The sequence below is a fragment of the Humulus lupulus genome, chromosome 1 (genome assembly GCF_963169125.1).
Source record: "Humulus lupulus chromosome 1, drHumLupu1.1, whole genome shotgun sequence".
NCBI classification, from domain to species: Eukaryota; Viridiplantae; Streptophyta; class Magnoliopsida; order Rosales; family Cannabaceae; genus Humulus; species Humulus lupulus.
This window is the reverse complement of record NC_084793.1, coordinates 260017476-260041140: the sequence shown is the minus strand read 5'-3', so window position 1 is coordinate 260041140 and position 23665 is coordinate 260017476. Positions and strand designations below refer to the sequence as shown.

Genomic DNA, 23665 nt, shown 5'->3' with positions numbered 1-23665 from the left:
AACTTTTGTGAATCAAATATCCAAATAAATAAGTATGCATATTGGTGATTCTTGATCTTTCCTACTTGTTACCTATTCTTACATCACATTTTAATCTATCTTTATTTCTAATCTTTAAATTTCAAAAACAACAAAAATATCACTTGTTCCATTTTCCTCACATTATTTATCTCTAACATTTATTTATTGATTAACTTAATTTCTTTGCCTTCTTGTGGAATCGACCGCCCAATCTATACTACGACAACCGCTAAGTGGAAGTCACGTTTGGGTGTTAAACAATGGCGGTGCCAGATAAATTTGGGCAGCACAAACAACCAAAGGTGCGTAAGTGATTATAGCTAGGGGCTCTTTGGAAAATAACTTCCAAGGGAGTGATGTTATTAAGGAGACTAGTGGGGCGAATATTAAGAAGATATATGGCCATGTGTAAGGCTTCCACCCAAAAGATGGGGGGCAGAGAGGCATGAAATAAAAGAGAGCGAATAATATTGTTAATAGTACATATCATACGCTCGACTTTCCCGTTTTGAGGTGAAGTGTGAGGACAAGAATGAGAATAAAGCATTCCATTTGAAGTGGAAATTTTTTTGAAACTATGATTATCATACTCTCTACTATTATTGCATTGCAAAGCCTTGATGGAAACTCCAAATTGAGTGTTGACGTAAGAGTTGAAAATAGAGAAAGTAGAAAACACATTTGATTTTTGTTTGAGTGGAAACACCCATAAATAATTGACTCCCTTGAGTCGTGATTGCTTATTCCTTCCGTATATATAATATTACAATCTATTTTGGGAATATAGACCATACAATCTTTACTATAATTACATTGCTATAATTGTGCATAAAATTAAGGGTATACAATATTTACATATATATTAACAAATCTCACAAAACATAAAACCTAACTACCCTTGAAAACATAAATAAACACACAAAAAAACTATGAAAATAAATACCTATGAAATTCAAAATTCACAAACAAATTACAAGTGAGTTGTTTTGAAAAAAAAATGATTAAACAAATAAGTTTGTGTTGAAATGTGATGATTTGAGAGATGAAAAAATGATAAAATTTTGGCAGATTTCAAATTTCATAGGTATGTTCTTTGATTTTTGGTGTTTAGATAGTTTTATGAGAAATGTTGAAAGTGGGTATGATTAATATAAAATGTGCTATATGAGACATATTTTGTGGAGTTTGGCAAAATAATGGGTTGATCATTTACTAATAATAAATTAAGAAAAAATATTTCACTGTGACAAAAAAAATTAAGAAAAAACAAGTTAGATGCAAAGTTGTAATTTTTATGAAAATTTAGCTTTTATTAAAAAAATATATCAGGTTTTCTTATAACTTTTTCAAGTTTTCTCATACTAGAGGAATTATTTATATTGTTGAATTAACTTTTTCAATAATTTCTCTAATTTTATAATAATATCTCATGTTAAAAATTATCTATTATTTTTCTTCCCAAAGATGACTTAAGAGAGTCAAATGAGTACATGGTACAAAAACATTATAAATTAGTAGTGATACATACTCTTTTGTTATTACTTGATAGGATAATATTGAAAGCTTTTGAATACGTAAAATAAAAACAATCAATTAATTACTTACGACTTAAGAGAAAAAAAGGAATCTGAACACGACTAGCCTTTGGACTAGTGAGTTACAGAGCAATTAAGTAGCAATGCCTTGATGTTGAATTTTGGCTTAAAATTCTAGTTTGCATGATGCCTTTCCATCAATGGCGCCCATTACAGGTTACTACAGAGTTAAAAAAATATAGATGGGTTATTGCTAGCTAGCAAACTTAAATAATTTAGTAGATGGGGTTTGGAAGGTCAGGCCAGGGTTCAAAACCTTCCACCTCCTATTTTGTATGTATGATATTGTGTTGTATCATGCACACCAATTGAGTTATATTTGTTGTTCTCTTTTGTGAGAGAATTTAAGTCATTTTTTTTGTGAGTTGTTCGATACTATTTTAGATGTGTCAAACGATGTGCTGTTAATATTGAAGAGCACGATCAAATTAAATATGCAGTCCCTAATGTATTTTTATTGGTGGACAATGTTTGACTTAAAGATTATTATTATTATGAAGTTAGGGTTAACTTAACATGTTCAGTAGTGAATTATAATATTTCTAATTATAACATGAATCAATAACAAACAAAATAAAAATTTAATGGGTTTTTCATTAAAAGCAGCCACTGTGAGATTCTACAATCTCCTCAATTTGCAAGACTTTTTGTACTACAATTATAGTATGATTAATAGGAAAGTGCTCGCTATAGTTCAAGACTGAATTTCTTCCATTTCTTCGTATATAATTGTCATATAATTTGCCTTTTTTTTAAAGATCTTTTGGATTTTGTAATGATAATTTTTTTCTCCATGGCGTACTTTTTGGTTAACCCTTGAAGCACGATATGTGTTCACAGGTCAATTTGTAGGGTATTAATCTAACAAACATGGTTTTTACTTTTTAAGAAAAACTCTACTTTTTTAGTTTTCATGTGAACGATTGGAATATAAAATTGGTGAGCATATGCAAATGTCTTGTTATTTTCCATACATTGATTGTATACAATTATTGACATATGTTTTAGGGAGATTGGTCTCAAATATCAACACAAACTTCCTGTGTAATAGTTACTGTTCTTTGCACATGATTTCTAAGAAGTTGTGCAAAATTAGTTTTATAATTATGCAACTTTATTTTGGTTCATCAACAATTTTTTTTTATATAGTAAATAAATAACTTAATATTTTTAGAATAATAATATGTACATTAAAATTATGCACACAAATATTTATTGTATGTTAAAATAGTAGATCATGTCTGAAATAAATTTAATTAATAAAATGAAACTATTACGTCAGTTGATATAATGTTTTGGTGCACATTTTCTTACTTTTTTTTATATTATAAAAATCAACTAGACGAAAAACACACTATTTTGAAAAAGTAAAAAAAATTAATATTTGTATTAGAAAATCTTTCATGGTTTAATAATAAAAAAAGTGAAAATTACATTTTATATGAATTTTTCAATAAAATTTTTAAAAATATGGCTTTTTTTTTTATAAGTATTATTTTATGATTTTATAAAACTTGTATCCCCTTTTATGGGATTTTTTTTCCCATATTTTTGTAAAAAAATCATTATTATGCCATATTTTTTTCCCATAATCTAATTTTTTTTTAATTAAATTTGTCCATACAAACCAAGAAAAATTTAATTACCATATTATAAGGAAATGTAACACTAATTCAATTTTCATATTTTAATGGTCACGTAATCTCCCTAAATTAACTATCACTATCACACATTAATTATGTAAATAATATTGCTATATTCAACTAAGTGGAATTGACTCATGATCCACACATTGGTATTACTATTAATTAATGGTTTTAGAGTCTATAGAAGTAAAAAAAAAAAAACAAATTATTAAATTTATTGAGCAATTCCTTTTTTTTTAATATCGAAATCAGTTCAAGCATCAACCGGAGATGCAAATTCCATCGGGTTGCTTATGTAAATTCTATTATAGAAATTCTCGCATCAAATAATATGGTAAACATTCTATAAGAAAACAAGGTCTTTTGCCCTTTTAAAGAGAAATGAAATTAAGCATGTCAAGATAAAAGGAGAGAGCTTATCTCTTTTCAGTATATTACGAGATGATATAAATATATGTATATATTTAAGTAGGAATTACATTACTTTTAATTGTTTGGTTCAAAAGTAGTGATGTTCATTAACTTGAACAAGATTTTTTGCCCTTTTAAAGGGAAATGAAATTAAGCATGTCAAGATAAAAGGAGAGAGCTTATCTCTTTTCAGTATTACGAGATGATATAAATATATGTATATATTTAAGTAGGAATTACATTACTTTTAATTGTTTGGTTCAAAAGTAGTGATGATCATTAACTTAAACAAGGTTCAAGTCTTTTGTCCAAAAGTTTATTTTCATCTACTCCTTGAGCACTAAGGGAACTCACAAATAGAAATAACTCTATGGAATTGTCAAGTCTTTTTGGTGTATTTATAGCCTAGTGCTCTAGTGGATAAAAATTGTGTCTTGCAAGTGAGCATTAAGCTCTTATTTATGGAGTTTTGAGACACTCTTTGAATTTTAAAATCCACCAACCCATTGGTCATTACCAATGTTTAATTGGATACTTATGGAATTAAAATGAACATTTGAGAGTTAGTAAGGATGTTAAAACCATTCAAATTGGAAAAAAAAAATGCAAGATGAGATTTGGCTACCAGCACCCCAGGCTGCGGCCTGGGACATTCTAGGGCGCGACCTGAAGGCTATTAAAACCTTCCAATTTTGTATCTTTTTTCTAAAATGTTCCAATACATTTCCACATGCTTTTGCAACCTCCATACACCTAATGGGGGTTAAAAACATATCTTTAACAACTATATCACATTATGGCTTTATAAAATTCAATAAAAAATGTGTAACTCTCAAGCTACACATTATTGGGTGATATTTGGAAGTTAGAAATTTGTGGCTGATTTTGTAACTTCAAAATATGTTATACTTAGACACACACATATGTTCACTTTTGTAACTCTCAATATTATGTTACAAATTGTGAAAAATTACATTTGTCACATTATTTAATCTTGTAGATCCAGCAATAATGAAGAAGTTTGCAGAGATTGAGTCCATGATCTAACGAATCCCTAGGCCACCTAATATTATATTATATACAATAATGTAACATTCTCCCACTTAGATTAAATAATCATTTCTTGTAACACTTATTTAATCAATCACACATTATATTAACATATTGTTGACGCCGTTTTTCGTCAACTTAAGAAAGAAGAGCAATTAGACAAAAATATACTAGAGAAAATGAATAAAAAGGATGAAAACAAGATCTTTTTACGTGGTTCAGCAGTTAAAAATCTTCCTAGTCCACGAGTCTATGTTATTAGCTCTTTGGAGTCTTCTGGAAACTTTCAAAGAATAATAGCCCAGAGTTTTCTCTCCAAATCTCAATATTTCGGTCCTTTACAAATGAAATTTACTTCTCTATTTATAGAGAAGATTTCAGAATTCATTCCCACATATTTCGGGAAGATATTCAGTAAATCAAATAATATAAAGCCAATTAATGCATTATTTGCTACATGCATGATAATATCCCATAGAATGTGGGATTGGATAACTAATTACATCATATCCCTTAATCATAAGGATTTTACAACAATAAATTCACTCACACTTAGCTGACATGTTTGGATGTTGGATCCATGTGTCTTCGAGACAGTTTGTCTATTACGAGCTTGTCATCTCACTTTGCCTATGCTCCCAACAAGTAATCATTGACAAGGTCGTCACCTTCGAGCTTACTCCTCTTGAGCTCAAACCATCTTGTCTGAGGGCAGGAGATGTATCAAGAAACTTATACAAGCGTCGAACCCTTACTTATTGTGTGTTGCGAGTCCAACTTATAAGCTCGGATCACTTTAAAGGTTACATATTCCTCAAGCTCACGAGGTCGTCATTCACAACGAAACCGTCTCTGAATAGTGGATCAAATGATGGTCTTGTTCATTTCGAACTTACACCTAACGATCCTGGATTTCGAGATCATGATTCCCATGTTCGAAATCTAGGTGTAACACATATAATATTCCCCCACTTGAGTAAATAATTACTCTCTCTATAGGAACCATTGCATTAGTGCATAAGGTAAAGTGCCTTTCAACTTGAATTTTAGATTAATGTAATTATCAAAAAGTTTGTTGAAATTTTGGTTGCAAAAGCATTGAACCACTATCCATTGATAACAAATCGGTAATAACACACACACACACCTTTGCTATGTTCACTTGAGATCTCAATGTATCGCTTTGCACCGTTAATGGCCATGTGCACATTCCATTCATAGACTTTTCTTGAGAATGACTACCAATTCTCATAAGGAGCGGCACACCCCTAGGTCTTTATAGGCAGAACTCTTACAAGATTTTATTACCCTAAAATACTTGTCTTCTCAAGACTAAGTTATATTAAAAAACCTTTTGGTTTTAATCCTCATTTCGGTAACACACAAGTACTCATATCTCAGATGAGACACAATTTGAGTACTAATAATATTCACTTGATTGACTTGTTATTACCTATTGAATATAATACTAGTTAGTTAACTAGTATTAAGATAGGTTACCATCAACCGTGGATCTCTTTAGGGAGTCTAAGTTACATCCCTTGAGATGTAACAATGATTCCATTTGAGTCATTTCTTTTCTCATGTATGCATACTTAATGAGTCATCACTCTCTCATTATTTTATTCAAACCTTGTGATAGTTATAGTTTGATTAAAATAGTTACACCTCAAAGTAGTAAGTTTGACCCCAAGTCAACACTCCTGCTACTTTCACACTGTAATACTCAAGATTAACACATTTCTTGAATATTAATTCTAGAAATCTCTTTGTTTCTATAACTCCCCTTAAGTTTTAAATTGATTCCTTCTTGAACCAAATATCTCACAAACAATACCTTTAGACATCAAACATGTTTAGATTTATTCATTCTATACATATATAACTAATATAATTTAGAATGTGGAATTACAAATCACATAACTTGTATGCATATATTTTTATAAGATGATCAAATTATTCAATCATTTTTCAACAAAATAAATTGATTAACTTTAGAGCATCACCCTCACATTTCTCACACAAAGTGACAATAAAATATCACTTTAAAATGGAAATCTCTTTGTTTCTATTAAATCCTTTATCCTCCAAGATAAATCTAGACTTATAATTTCCAAAGTTCATCATGAGTCCTTAAGCCACATGATAAACTCTCAATAGATCAAGATAAACAAAACCTCAATGTTAGTTTATTTTGATTAATTTACTTGCAAAAGTAAGACACACCCCTTTGAAAGTAACATCCACTTGGTTGCTTTCTTTTATATATTTGACAAGATGAAATAAGTAAACACAAATACCATGTGAAAATTTCTCAAGCAAATAATCACTAATTTTCACTTTTAGTTGTCTAAATAAATATCACTTCAACAACTTTTGTGCATCTTCTAAGAGTCTCTTTGAGATTCTTTTGAAAACACCACTTTGACATCCATTTATGTTCTCATTAAAATCAATTTGAAGATGTCAATTTTTAAACACTTTAAATCAAATAAAATAAACTCCCATTGATTTATTTAAACATTTTGATTTCTCATGCTTTAGATTAAAATTATCTTCTCATTGAGATTAATTTAAATATATCACCATCTTTAACCAAAATAAATAAAATTTTCTTCATTCTATTCACCATTGGTGTAAAGATTCAAAATTGTTTCTCCAATTTTGTAATGTCACATAATTAAGACATTGAATATTTAAAAATTATTGTCACTAAATAATTCTCAAATATTTTTCATTTTGACCACACTTTAGGCCCCCAAGCCTTATAGGTCAATATGTGCATCCCATAATTTTGGATCCACCTTGATCCATTTTTTATTTTTATTTTTTAGCAATAGCAAAATACTTCCACCAAAAGATGTAACCCCTTTAGGTTTATCTTTTCTTATCTCATAAAATGAGATGCTCATCTCTTAAATGGGATAATTCAAATTCCCAAATAATTTTTATTCACAAAATAAATGGTAACTCATCACAACATAATAGGATAGACACACTCCTATTAGTATTACTTTAATTATCATATAACACCATATTAATATGAACTCACACATATGCATGTCATATCAAGATCATTAATTTATCATGCTAATAATTTTCCAATAATCCACTAGAGATTATTTACACAATATGTTCATTAATCACATTTAGCGAAATCTCAAGATGTTGAAATATCTTCTAATCTAACCACTATATTTGCAAAAGGAAAAAGATATTAGAAAAATAATAAATTTGTATGAACCTCATTCATGAAATTTTCTTCTTCTCAGTTCTATCATCGCATGAGAGTCATTAGATATTCTAAGAATACAAAGAAGAACATTACCTTATCTTACAACTTTTAAGAGTTCCTCACAAGATCTTGATGGTCTCTCCTTCCATTAAGAGAAAAAAATAGCTTTTGATTGTTAGATAAAATAATATTGCTTCAACGGAAATTGTGAAACCAAATTACAACTCTATGTAAAAATACAATAGACAAGGTAGTAGATTAAATAAATATTACAACTCAATTGCAAAAGATACAAATAAAATAGAAAGACGTAGAAGAAAAATACAACGCAAAGCATAAACAATACAAATAAATATATAAACTAAAGAAAGAAATAAAACAAAAGAAATAAGAAACAAGAATAAGAACAAGAACTGTCACACAACCAAAGTGTAGAGTAATGGGGATCACCAACTTGAACAAGGTTCAAGACATTTGTCAAAAAGCTTATTTCCCTCGATTCTCTACGCACTAAAGGAACTCACAAATGAAAATAACTCTCTGGAATTATCAAGCTTTTTTAGTGTATTTCTAGACAAGTGCTCTAGTGGATAGAAATAGCGTGTCTTGCAAGTGAGCATTAGACTCCTACTTATAGAGTTTTGAGACACCCTTTGAATTTTAAAATCCACCAACCCCTTGGTTGTTACCACTGTTTAATTGGATGTTTATAGAATTAAAATGGAGATTTGAGAGTTACTTGGGATGTTAAAACCGTTCAAATTGAAAAAAAAAAAAGGCAAGATGAGATTTGGCTGCCAGCACCCCAGGTCGCGGCTTGGGACATTCCAGGCTGCGGCCTAAAGACTATTACAGCCTCCCAATTTTGCAATTTTTTTTTTCTAAAACGTCCCAATACATTTTCCACATGATTTTGTAACCTCCATACACCTAATCAGAGTTAAAAACATATCTTCAATAGCCATATCACATTATGGCTTTATGAAATTTAATAAAAAAATGTATAAGTCTCAATCTACACATTATTGGGTGATATTTGGAAGTTACAAATTTGTAGCTAATTTTGTAACTACAAAATATGTTACACTTTGACACACACATATGTCCAATTTTGTAACTGTAATGCCCTACTACCCAGGGACTGTTACATTGTGCATTTTAAATAGTGCTAAACTCGCTAACCAAGTCATTTGGCCATAATCGTGTAACTAAATGTGATTAATGGTTTATGGTTAAAATTTTTGGTTAAAGATACAACGTTTCACTAAAACATTTACTGTATACATTGGGATCCCAAAAATATAATTTAAAGGTTAATTACAATAAAATATTTACAACCAGCCGACCTAAGCGACAAAATAGGGTTTAACCCTAGTTCCTTTTTAAACCCTCGGTCGTGGTGGTCGAGCAGCCGCATATGTACACATCGTCACCTAAGCTCTCCAACTCAAGGATGGTCCAACTTTCTTTTGACTTTACCTGCACCACATAGCACCCGTGAGCCAAAGCTCAACAAGAAAACTCAATATGCTCATGAACAGGTAATAACATGTCACTGAATCACAATAAGCATGCCTAGCAGTAATAACTCTACTCATGCATGCAATCAGGTACAAATAAATATTTGTGGAGTCCTATGCTCTGAGTAGATGACTAATAAGTCTCTCTGAGGTAGACAACTAATAAGTCTCTCTCTGAATAGATGACTAATAAGTCTATCCCTGTGTAGATGACTAATAAGTCTATCTTTGTATATATGACTAATAAGTCTATCTTTGTATAGATGACTAATAAGTCCATCTCTATATAGATGACTGATAAGTCTATCTCTGTGTAGATGACTGATAAGTCCATCTCTATATAGATGACTGATAAGTTTATCTCAGTTTAGATGATTGATAAGTCTATCTCCGTATAGATGACTAATAAGTCTATCTTTGAGTAGATGACTGATAAGTCTATCTCTGAGTAGATGACTGATAAGTCTATCTCTGAGGTCTCATGCCCTCCTAGCCATGTGACGTATCAGTCACCTGAGCTTATAGCCCTAGCTCTATGTAACTAGCATTTAGACTAGACAAGCGCTTTTGTTTTCATCGAACTTAGGGTCAGTCAAGCATTTCATACTTATGTTGATAATGCTTATGTCGATTAGATCTAATATTTTTGGCTTGCGTTAACATGCTAATACCGTTCTTGACTCATAAGCCAATACCATACTACCAGTGCCCAGTACCACTACCGAACTTGACTAATAAGTCACAGCTTCACAATCAATACTGACACCATTGTCATTGCTGACTAATAAGTCAGTACCATACACAGATAAGCAAAGTTGCTATGCATTTACTATGCAATCAATGCCCATATATAGAGCACTCAACATGCCTCATCAACAATTACCAGCATAATCATAATGTAGAGTCCCAAAATATTTACTTAGCTAGCTAGATAGTAGTAGTAGTTAGTATTAGTTTGTAGTATGCCAGTTACCGTGAATTTTGGTTCAAGTCGGGACTTAGTTGGAAACTCCTAGCAACAATTATGGATTTTATAAGTTTAACCTATAGTTTATGAATATTAATTATAACATAAGGTTTGATTAATATTGCTGGTTATAGATATATATTTATTATAACCTAAGGTTTAGATAGAACCATTAAGAGCATGACACTTGTCATAATCATGATTATTAAGGAATTAAGTATTTTTTATGGATAGATTTAATAAAAGAATGATCTAGAAGCTCTAGAACCTTCCAGCAACTGTTAGGATTGTATTATGACTCAGTTAAAGTTGTTTATCCAATTTAAATTATGCTGAAAAAGTGCAAATACGTGTTTAATATATCAACGTATGTCGATATATCGCAGCATAGGGGTCGATATATCGCCTACGGAAGATACGAAAAATACGTCGAATTTGAATGAACGATTGAACGAGGCTCGGGAATACAGGGGGAGGCGATATATCACCCATAGGGGGCGATATATCGGCTCCATTATGTATTTTTTAAAGTTTGATTTTTGAATTTTAAAATTACCCTTAACCACTTAGACCTGCCTTTGAATGATTTTGACCGAGTTCTGGGCGTCAGTTGAACGAAAATTCAAATTTTTTTCATTTTATAATAATTTATTTATTCAAATTAAAAGGGGTTGGTTTCACTCTTTGAACTCTATAAATAGGACCTAGTGCTCAGCCATTTTCTTCATTCTTCAAGCATTTGATCAAAGCCTCCAAGGTGTTAGTGTGACTATAGAGAGATACATTTGGGTTTTGGGTTAAAGCTTTATCATTCTAAGCTTTTATAAACACTTGGGAAGTGACAAATAGTGTGATTTCGATATTGAGGTTTAGACCAATCCATAAGGTCATTCAAGGTATTTCTATTCCTAAGTTCAGTTCTATATGGTTCTTTAGTTTTCTTTATTCAGATCTTAACTCTTGTTTATGATTCTTGATTATGTATTTAAGTTCTTGAAACTTAAGGTTCTTCTTGGTAAGTTTCTTCTTGATGGTTTAGTTCTCATTTCATCTCTTTTTCTTTAGATTCTCACCATTTTACTGTTGGTTTATAGGAGTTTCTGATTCCGTTCTTGTTCCCAAATATCTCGGCTTTTGGTAAGGAAAATAGGCTAGATTTTATGTGCTTATATGTTATGATATGTTTATGTTACGATATATTTATGCTATGATATGTATATGTATGAAATGCTTTTAGTCGCTTGGGCATATGACTTGCTTAGATAGCAAGCCCCAAGATTATTTATCATTTCATGGGTTAGAGTTATGATTTACCCTACCTCGACTAGTAGAGGACCTAGATGGGTTATCATATACTACCATGTGATCTACCTACCTCGATTAGTAGACAAAGAACCTAGATGGTTTATCACATGCCATGTTAATGAGTTAATGGACATTAATATTGTATTCCTATATGATATATGTTTTTATAGTCATATGTTTTCTAGTATATGTTTATGATATAGTTTTATGCTTATATGTGTTAGTAGATTTTCATTATTGTGCATTAGGCTCATTCCTTTATTTTTAGTATGATGCAGGAAAATAAATATGGAGGTGGAAGGATTCTTGGCAACTTGGCTTGTGTGTTGAGGATGAATGGAATGAATGGACTACATGTCTGTAACGCCCTGGCTACCCCAGAACAGTTACAGTGAACGGTAAACCGGAAATTTGACCCGCTACCCGAGTCCTTTGGTTAAAAACGTGTTCTAAGTGTGATTAACAGGCTAAGGTGGAAAATCATTTAAAAGAAAAGGATATGCTTTATTTACATAAAACTGTTCATGAGCTCATCAAAACATTTACAAGTTGTTTATAATACAAAATGGTCACTACTGATTCAAATTTACAAACCCGCCGACCTAAGCGGCAAAAATAGGGTAGATCCCCTAGCTCCTATGAGAACTCCCTAGCAGTGGTGGTCAAGCGGCCGCATATGTACACATCACCACCTAAGCTCTCCACTCAATGCTGGGTGAGCTTTTCTTTCCCTTTACCTGCACCACATAGCACCCATGAGCCAAAGCCCAGCAAGAAAACACAGTATTGTATATAAACATTACCAAATGATTATCATTATAATCACACAGAGCTTATAGCTCTTAAACAGATGAGTGAATATCACTTGAGGTTCTAGGAAACCATAGTGAGTGACTGATAAGCAAGTCACTAATTTAAATAGAAGAGTGGCTGCTAGGTAAGCCACTAGCCTCAAACAGATGAAAGACTGATGTGTAAGTCTCTAACTTAACAGATGAGTGACTGATGGGTAAGCCACACAAGCGCTTATAGTATTCATCGAACTTGAGGTCGGTCCGGCATTAATGCTCTTCGAGTCATCCAATGCAGATGTCGATTAGATCTAATCTTTATTAGCTTGCGTTGAACACGCTAAAGCCGTCCTGACTAATGAGTCAGCACTATGTGACCAGTGCCCAGTACCACTGCCGAACCTGACTAATGAGTCACAGCTTCACAGTTGATACTGACACCTATGCCAATTCTGACTAATGAGTCAGTACCATGCACAAGTGAGAAAGATTTGCTAAGCATTCAATAATCAATCCATGTCCACATTTACACAATCAACATGCCTCAAGAATAATCGTGCATGTCACATATGGGGTGTAGTTTTCTTACCTCTGGTTCGAGCGAGAAATAATATAAGAACGACCCTTGAGAACGATCAACCTTTAGATTCCTTAGCGGTTACCTAACCATAACCAATTAGAAACCATTAATAAAGTAAATCAATGAATGGTTCACAATCTAAACCACACTCCCGGGATCAATCCCTCACTCTCGGGACTCCCAAACTACTCAAAAGAGGTAAAGGAACCAATCCCCGAGCCTTAAAAACCATCCCGAGCCCTAAATACAACACACCCTAAAACTGACCTAGCGCCTAGGCGCTGCCAACCAGCGCTGGGGCACTGCCCCAGAAACAGAGAGGGCTACTCTCTGCCCTGCATAGCGCTGGGGCGCCAGCTTTAGACCAGCAGCTCCACTGGTTTTCCCTCCTTACGATTCCCCTTGAAACCAACTTTCCAAACCAATCCCAAACCTTACCAAAACATCCAATTCAACCCCTAAACCTCATCTACATCACCCCCTCACCAAAACCCAATCAATCTTACACAAAAACTCCCATTGATTCCAACTATCCACATCAAAATCAAGAGCTGAAAGTAACAACCAAAACAGAGCATACATGGAAACTAGTGGCTAAAAACTTACCTCAAATTGAGGTTGTGGTGCTCTTCAATGGTAGACCACTCTCCCAAACTCCCAAGGCCTACTTACCAAGCTTAAATCCTCAACAAGATCACAAAAATCACAAAGGAGATGGAGGAAGGAGAAGGTACGGGTAAGCTTCACTAACTTGCTCTGTTTTCTCTTCAATTCAACAACCTAAATCAGTTTATATCTATCCTAGGGGTAAAAAGACCATTATACCCCTAGGTCAATTAAGGGTTCCTAAAGGCTCCCAAGGGCAAATTTGTCATTTCCAACCTATCTCGTTAATCATAGTTAACGCTCTCCAATTCCCGCTATTCTCAATAATCCCAAACACCAATAATTCATATCTCGTTACCCTTTTATTCCCGGCGCTCTAATCATTAAATCATCCCGAGACTCACCCCGAGCCTCGAACTTAATCCCGTTATGACTAAACCGCTACTTAATATTCAAAGATTGTCTCATGCCGAAAAGCTCGAACAAATCCACATTATAATGTGGCCTCAACAATATATCACCAACATGCATACAAATATACAATTATACCCTTAACGGGCCAAATTATCAACACACCCCTGTAATTTAAAATGTGGACCCACATGCATGCATTTAACATCATATTATAATATAATTCACATATACATGCATTTTATCAATTAATGGCATAATTAAACAAGTATGGCCCTCCCAGCCTACTATCCCTGCCATTAAACCATATCGGAGATTTCAGGGCATTACAATGCTGATCGAGAATGACGTTTATTTTAGTCTTTTGAATTATGTACTTTTGTAGTTCCGCATTTAGTTTTTGAACAATTAATTTAAAGTTATGTTTTATGTTTTATTAAACAATGGGTATCCATACCATATTACATTTTATTTTGTACTTTTATTTATTTTGGATTTTCAATAAAGATATGTTATTTCTTATGTTTTAGTAGCTATGTCTAGTAGTTTTAATGGTCCAAGGTCTTAGAAATAGTTGGGTCATTACACATAACCATGCATATTTCAACATCCAGATATAAGGCATTCATCATGCTTAATCGATAATCACAAGCATAATCATAATTATGCACAATTATAGAGATTCAAGCTCTGATAAATTCCATATTCAACATTCATGCCATGCCATAACCATATGCATCTCATGTATCACATACTGGGTGCAGTTTTCTTACCTTTGGTCCAAGCACAGGTTACCAATAATTGAGCCGCAAGCACGATCCTGTTTCCAAGCCCCTAACATAACCTAGTCACAACCATAATATAAAACTTCATCAAAATGAGTAAATAAATACTTCCAGACCCAAACCTAGCCTCCAGGACGTTGAATCCTACTCAACTGGGTAGTAGAATCGATCCTAGGCCCTTAGAGTTAAGTTCCCACGGTTAAAAACTAAATTTAGGAAAAAATGCCCAAGCCAGTCGCGACTTGGCCTAGTGAGTCGCGACTTGCCCCAAGTCAGAGAGCCCTCCTTTCCTGGGCACTAGGGCAGGCTGCGACATGACCCCTCTTGGGTCGCAGTGCGCCCCCCAGCCTTCGTCCTCCTGGCTTCTGGCTTCATCCAAGTCATGACTTGCTAGAACAAGGTCGCGACTTGACCACGAAACCAGCCATATCCTACGATTTTTCCCACTTCAAATCCTCCAAAAACCTACCCAAACATAACCAAATCCCAAAATCAAAGTTCTCAAACATCCTAATTATCTAACACCAATAAAACCCAAGCTTCAATTCATCCAAAAATGCATCAAAACATAAAATCCAATCAAAGCTTAAAGCTTTAAAAACTTAGAACTTAAAACTTGGATTACCTCCGATTGAGTCGTTTCCCAACTAAATCCTCTAGCTAATAAGCTTCTAATCTTCCATAGAATCGCTATGCCTCAATCCTTGCTTGAATCCGAGTCATAAAATTCAAAATTCCTTCGAAAATGCAATTGGATGTCGAAAAGGGAACGGGAGGGAGAGAGAGAACGTTCTTTTATAATTTTAACAGGTTACTTCAACCTTAAGTAACCTCAAGAAAATCCTAATACTCAGGGTCCCAAAAATGCCCCCCGGGGTAAAATAGTCAAAATTCCCAGAATCTCCCCCTGATCTCACCAACTCTCAATATATCATCAATATTTATTCTCATTACCCAATATCTCGGTAATGTGCTAAATACCCCTTGACTCACTCCGAGTCAAGTATAAATCCCGTTGTGACTTTCCCACTAGCTTGCTTCCTAGGATCGTCTCGTGCTGAGTAACCCAAGCATAACCAAATAATAATAAAACACCACACATATATCACATATATGCCAAATATACCCGAAATTGCCAAAATATGAAAATTTCCCAATTAAACAGAAATTGGCCTACATGCATATTTAATACACCTAACACATGCATATCTAGTCATATTATAATATAACTCACATAATCACATAAAGATACACATAAATATCACATAATCATATAATTCCAAGATTTGTCATCCTGACCCCCTAATCAAGGCCCTTAGCCTCATTAGGAAATTTGAGACGTTACAGTAACTCTCAATATTATGTTCCAAAGTGTGACAAATCACATTTATCACATTATTCAATCTAACATTATATTATATAAAATAATATAACAACTTTTTATATGTTTTATAATGTAGTCCTTAAAGTTTATTTCAGTGAAGTCCTTAAGTCTTGAAAAATGACAAGTAAGTCTTTACTTTTAATAAATGTTTTCCTAAATTCTTCAAATTTGCTGGAAATAGGTCTTGTTTCTTGTAGTGATTTTTGCTTTATCCTGATTAGTGAGTGATTACTAATATTTTCATTAGTGCTTAAGTTATTGGTTACCATCTAGTTTAATTTCTAAGTTTTTTGTTGCTTTTTGTAACCAATGTACATAAATCCTTTTGTCCTTGGTGACTTTTTTGGTGTTTTTCTTAAACCAATAATGGTTTATTATTAATATTATTCGTTATTGGTTTCAATGATAATATTTTGCTGATGGTTTTTTTGTTCTTGATAATTCCTACTTATTTAATTGAATATATGTAATTGGTCACTAATGTTGTCATTTCTTCATTAGATATCACTTCTCATTTGTTCTAATTCACATTCATAAATTATTTAATTTAAGCAATACACTACTACAAAATTGTACTTAAACGACATGCATGAGATGACGTTTGTAGTAGAATTGTCGTGTCATGTTAAAAATATGCATGACACAATAGTCGCTCACAAACTGTTGTGTTATGAAAATTAAAACTCACATGAAACGACAATTCTAATGAGACTGTTGTAACATGCCTATTTTTAACATGAGACAACATTTCTACTTAAACTGTTGTCTAATGCAATACAAATTTTCTAATCAATAAATACTAATTTTATTTGTATTTTTTTAATATAATTTAATATATTTTATGTAAATATATTAATAAAAAAGTATTAATTAATAATTTGCAACACACAATAGCTACTAGTTAAAAATGAGTTTTGTTTTTAAATAAGTTATTCAAAAAATTGTTTAAATTTTTAATACTTTTTTGTAATATTAATTACTAATTGAATTACTTATTATATATTTAATAAAAGAATATTTATTTTATTAAAAATTCATTAATGATGGTGTTGTTTGGTAACACTTAAAAAAAAAATAGTTTTTCATTTAATTAATTAAAAATTTGACAATTAAACATAGCACGAATGTCGTAGTGTGCCACTTCAAAACTAATTGTCGAGCCTCTAAATGCTAGATCAATGGTGTGATCTTGCTCTTGGTGATCAAGATCCCTTACTGTACCTACAGAAATTAACGACTCTGTTAAAGTAGGTACCTACAAAAACTGATGGAACTTGATATTGAGTACTTTTCCTGCTAAAAAAATTATTGGGTACTAAATCGCAAGAAATAAAAAATATTGGGTACTTTTGCCACCAATTTCCCTTATACTAGTTTTGAGACTATAAAGAAATATTTCCCTCTTAATTTATATTATCATTTACAGGAATAAATAAGAATATATATCCAATTGGATGAAAGGTTTACCCAAAAATTTGTGATATTTAAAATAAATTATGATTTAATTATAATATTTGGGATTAAAAGAAAGAATTTTGATTAGTCAAGATTATTGGATTAAAATGTTATTTAATTATAATTGGGATTTTTAAAAAATAAAATGAATTTAGCAAAGGACTTAATAGAGATGATTTTTGAAATTTGGGGCCAAAAAGAAAATAAAGAAATTTATTTTATAATAAGATTTTATTTAATAAAAGTAAAAAAACTAAAGATATTATTTTCTTTTTCCCTCTGACCTTGTTTCTTTTTCCCCCGATTTCTTCTTCTTTTTTATTCCCCGATTTCTTCAGCTGCTGCTCTATCCTACTCACTCCATCTTCTTCCCTCCTCCATCTGCATCGCCGTCCCTGTCAACGAAGCACCGAACGAGACAAACATTGTTGTCCCTGCATCCGAGCATATCATTAATTTTCTAGGCGCGACAAAGGTGTAATGCTTGGGCAGATTTGGGGAAGCAAGAACTTCCGGTGTCTGGGCCGATCTGGGTAAGCATCTCTTTCAAACGACATTCTTTCAGTTTGGTGCTTTTTCTGGCATTATCATATTTGGTTGTTCTTTGTGGTGAATTTATTATATGTGGGAAATAGTTAAGTTCTATTATGGGTTTGATAATGGGTTTGGTTATTTGGGGCTTCTGCTCTGTAAATGTGAATTTGTAAGGGTATTGAGTCGTATTGTACCATTGTATGTATTTGTATTGTAAAGGAAGAAGAAGAAGAAATTAGGGTAAAGCTATGGGCAGAAATCAAGATCGTTATATGGGCATGTTTTGTTGGTTTGTTTAACACAGTTTGGTTTTTTTCTTTTGTTCAACCAGGGGAAAGAATTTGAAAACTTAGGTGATTGGGTGTCCAAAAACCATTGATGGTGACTTGAAATGCAAAGAATTCCCAACATGTTTTGGGTTTGATACTGCTTGCAAGGTGACTGCAACTAAAAGAAATTTTTTCAACTTGAACCCTTAAATTTCTTTATGGTTCTTTCCATATATCGTGTAGGAAATTTTGGAACAACAATCTTTATTTTTTAGTAGATACAAACTTGAACCCCACTAGCTTGAAAATTGTATCCATGTACCTGATGATAATTTTATTTGTTGAAGCAATTTTTTTTTCACTGCCACTGTGTTATATTTATATTCCTAGAATCATCTTATTTACTTGCTAATTCATTATGGTCATGAACTTATGAATTTACTTTAAAGCATCAACCTTTACATGTTAAGAGAATGAACTTCTCATAGAAAATTGTTTGCAGATAAGTTGGTTAATTGTTGTGTGGGCTATCAACTATAACTTGCAAGAAAATTTGGTGATGCTATGTTTTGATGAAATAAAGTATAATATTCAAAGTACCTTGTCCTGCTTAAAAAACTAATTAGGTGTTAAAGTTATTATTCTAACAGGTTTATGTTTTCCTGTTTAATGTCTCTAGAGCAGCCATATTTGATATTTGACTTCACATCCATATGAAACAGATGGGGTTCCTATCTAACAAGAAAAATTAGATGTAATTCTCTAGGTGGCTTAACAAATGTCTAGCTAATTGGTCTTCTAACCTGTTCAACTAAGCCGATTTTTTCTCTCATCCACTTGACATCCAACTCTTTAAGAGGGATACTATCAATGTAAATCTGCAGTTCAATTGCACCTTTTATATGAGATACAAGTTTCCACATTCAACTCTTACAGTGCCCTTTACAGAAGGTCACGAAACATGGAAGAACTGAGCTTACCTGACCACTGGTGGGCTTGTAGAGACGAAGCAAGAGATTGATTATTGTGCTCTTTCCACTACCATTTGGGCCGACCTTGGAAAATTTAGATGCAATTAGTCTGAGTGCTTTTGTGAAAGAATCATGTAGAAAAACACAAGTAAAAAGTAGAGATAATTCATACAATTGCAATGACTTCATTTGCTTCTATAGAAATGTTTACACAATCTAGAACCAGTATCTAGTAAATGCAGAAGAAAAGTAAAAAATTAAGTTAATCTCCAATCTGGGAAACAAAAAAAACATTAGTACCAATGAAGTCACTTAAAGAATCAAGCAATCTACATAATACACTTCTATAAGGACTCAAATCTTTCTTTCTCTAAAACCTACATCCATGTATTCCTTCAAACTATTATCATTATGTGATAAGAAGTATATCATACTTTCATCCTTGAAGCATAGCAAAACGATACATTCACAAACTGAATGTGTCCCATAATCTTCTGTAATTTCTCACCTGTAGGCAGGGGAATGCTCATTAACTAAAACATCTTTAGAGAATAAAAATATTGGATATATAAATAGCTACACTTTTAGTTTTAATGAGGATAAATGTCTTAACTTCTAGATTATAGTTTGTATATAATACTGACTTGATTAGCCTAAGTCTGGTTCTGCCTGATTTTTCTTGGCATGAATAGCGTGACACCTTCTATGATATGCAACTAACAGATACACTGAAGGAAGCTAATATAATGTGATGCACTTCATTTTATTCAGATATATGCATAAAGGATTGGAAATGTCATGATAGATGCCAGATCAACTGGAAAATATTATCACTGTAAGTATGCTGGTTGAAAGTCATGGAACATGTAGTGATTTAGCTTTTAGATTACAGTTTAACTCATCTTATCTTTTGATTTGCACTCTAGTGAGCTTAACGAAATTTAATTGTCAACTACAGTTGTGCGACTTATGGGGCGTGCAGCTTCGCACATAACACTTGAATGTATATTGCTCTTATGTCTTTATTTTCACAATCAATGTTTATCATTATATGTGTGTCTGTTTTTTCAAAGAATGCTAAGGATTAAGATTGTTCCATACTTGAGATTTTTTATTTTTTTAAAAAAATATCTAGTGTTGGAAGATTTTCCATTGATATTAGATCAGCCATGTACATTCATATCAGCCACAACTATGATATCCTTGTTTCTGTTTTAGTTCTAGTTTCCTTATTTTCTGTTTTAATTCTATTTTCCTTATTTAGTTTATTGTGTATTATAATTTGATAGGATGATGTTTTATTTTGTTTCCAATCTTATGAAAAGTAAGATCAATTTTGATTTCAGAGAATTGAATACCTGATAGTCACCTAGGCTATTTATACGCCTCTCTTGACTTGGGAATATTCAGTAGTTTTCTTGTATTAGATATTTGGTTTCTTGATGTTTTATCACACATATCAAGAAAGTGAGGATTGTTTATTGTATAAAATTGGATATTGGGATTTTTTTTCCTATTTGAAGAAAGGTTTTGAGGGTGTTTTGTTTTCTGATTTTGCGAGGGTTTGGATTTTCTGTTGTTTCAAGTATGGCTTTTCCACACTATTCTTGTATGATTTTTTTCGTTAATACAAGTTTCTTTCTTTTTTAATTTTCATATAAAAAAGAAAATTATATTGTGTTGTTTCAGAGATAATCAGTTATTCCAAAAAATTTGGATGGTGAAGTAAATATAGGAGCACATTTGTTTATTTATTTTTTATGGTAGTATTACTTTCTATCCTTTTTATTTTTTATTTTTATTTTTCATGAAGTAAAAAGGTTGTTCTGTAGAATATATTTAAATAGAAGAAACATGATTTTGAGTAGGCAAATGCAGAGCCTGCAAATGATGAAGATGTTGGCAGCATATATGAGGTCTGTAAAAGTCAAATACTCTTGCAAATTACATGCTGATTCAACAGCCTTTTAAATAAATTCTCAAGGCTTATTTTTTCATGTACATTTAAAATATACAATTAAATGAACAAAACAGATGCATAAAAATAGACCAGCATACCGATGTTAGACATATTTTTTACTCGGGAAGGGTGAGAAAATGAGTATCATTATTAACACACCTTAAAAAAGTAAGGCATATAAATGTTGAAAAGCTTTATTCTCTTTTGTACTAATGTGGGAGTGTTCTGTTTTCTGGATTTTGGGATTTCTCACCACTCTTGTAGACTATATCCTTACATTGTTTTGCTGAAGTCTTGTGTGCGTTAGACTTAAGAGCCTGGATCTACTTTAGTTTCATTAGATAAATTGTTATTATTGAAATATGAGTAGACTATTACTTAAAAGAGATGAGCGCAGGTACTGCTATATATATCTTTCTTTAGGCCTGATGGTAGCCTGGTAACCACAAGGACTGATCCTAAGTTGTTGGAAAATTGTGGTGGTGGATAGAGGTTGGGCTTATTGTCATGTTGTAGATTTGGAGTTTTAATAACGTAAGTTTGGGAGAACTTTAATTTTATCATTTGTGATTGTGACATTTTCTTGTGATGGCCATCAGTAGGAAACAAATAGAAACCTCTGTTTCTTGACTGTTACAAGTTGATAAAGTATCTACTAATCTATCTGTATGGCTTGATGAATATGCTCTTGAAATTTTTTGACAATTTCTCCATTTCATTAGTTTGAAATGGAGTCTAGTATATAGTCACATTAACTTTGCATGTACATGACTATTGCTTGAATGAGACACCTATACGATGGCTAACTAGTAATTTTAGACAATCTACTTTGGAGGTTTTGCATTAAAGATCCCTTTTATGGTCTATTGAACCTTTCGATATTTGTTCTGGATTTAAGCTTTCGTTATATGGATGAAAGAGAACTACAAATTTCAGTTTTGAACATATAAGTATATCGTATGGCTCATTTAATTATTTTGAGGTAATTAGTGATATATATATTATAATACATAAGTTTTTTGGTTGAAAATGAAAGATTGATACAGCCGTATGTAATTCTCTTATATCAGGTCGGCAGTGTTCATTTTAGTCTCCTGTCCAAAGTTAAGTATGACATTAGTGATTCTTGTTCGCTGGGTTACCTTATTGATAGCATTTTCCCTCTATTCAGAAAGCATATTGAGCCAGACCTTCATCATGCACAGGTTAATGTTTTTCTGCTCTTTTTCTTGACTTTAGTAACGCTGAGGTGGGGCCACAGATGTTGTCTCCTCTTTTCTATTGCCCTTACCATCTTATGTATCATGTTATCTCCCTGGTCCAATTTTCTTCCGTCTTTACCACAGTTGAGTGTGTTTTTTTTTTTCTTCTTTTTTGTTGCAGATTAGAATTAACAATAGCTTTGTTTCATCATTTTGAGAGGTAATCTATAAACTAAAATGCAAAACTGAGGTATGTACTTTTCTGTTAGGATAGTTTCAATTGATGTTGGACTTATTTATATACATAGAACTTGGACCATCCTCATTTATGCTGTTCTTATGGTTGTATATTCCATGTAGTTTAGAGACAAGACTTATGTATTGTACTTAAATTTGATTTTTTTCCTATAAAATAATCCAATCGTTCTGTTAGGCCATTTTCAATGGATTCTAGACTTTTTTTATATGCATAGAACTTGGACTTTCCTTATTTACATTGTTCTTGTCGCTTTGTAATTTCAAGTAGTTTGGAGACAGGAAATGTGCATTGTTCTCTAGGACATAAGGTTATGTGAGTTTTATCTTAAAAGTAATACAACTTTTGCTTTATTGAGGCATGTATAAATGACATGTTGAAAGGAAGAAGAGGAGAATAAGGCATATGTCAAGAAATCCCTCACTATCTATGAAGACATTATACTGTGATTAATATATCTAATTGGCCAAGAAACTGTGGCTATAATCTTTAATAATGTAGATGTGTTATATTTGTGTAGAGATATACTACGATACTGGGATTACATGGTTGTGTTTATGTGCATGCTTCCTTCTTTCTTACATTATTAAGCCTGCCTAAACAACTTCTTATGTTAAATTTCTTTTATGATTTGTACTAATATTTTCTTCTTTTAATTATCAATTTTTACAGTTGACGATTTTATTATTATTAGTATATTTTTTGTGGGGT

At 32.2% G+C, this 23665-nt stretch overlaps 1 long non-coding RNA gene across 2 annotated transcripts; it reads left to right on the top strand.

Annotated features, from left to right (window-relative positions):
* The first annotated feature begins 18055 nt into the window (after window positions 1–18055).
* LOC133805890 (uncharacterized) lies at window positions 18056–22309 on the top strand. Of its 2 annotated transcripts, XR_009879009.1 has the most exons (4): window positions 18056–18295; window positions 18628–18733; window positions 20308–20371; window positions 20495–22309. It is a non-coding gene; the product is annotated as an uncharacterized LOC133805890 (long non-coding RNA). The 2 variants fall into 2 exon arrangements; XR_009879008.1 differs by lacking the exon at window positions 20495–22309 and having other exon boundaries at window positions 20308–20488.
* The last annotated feature ends 1356 nt before the right edge of the window (window positions 22310–23665 follow it).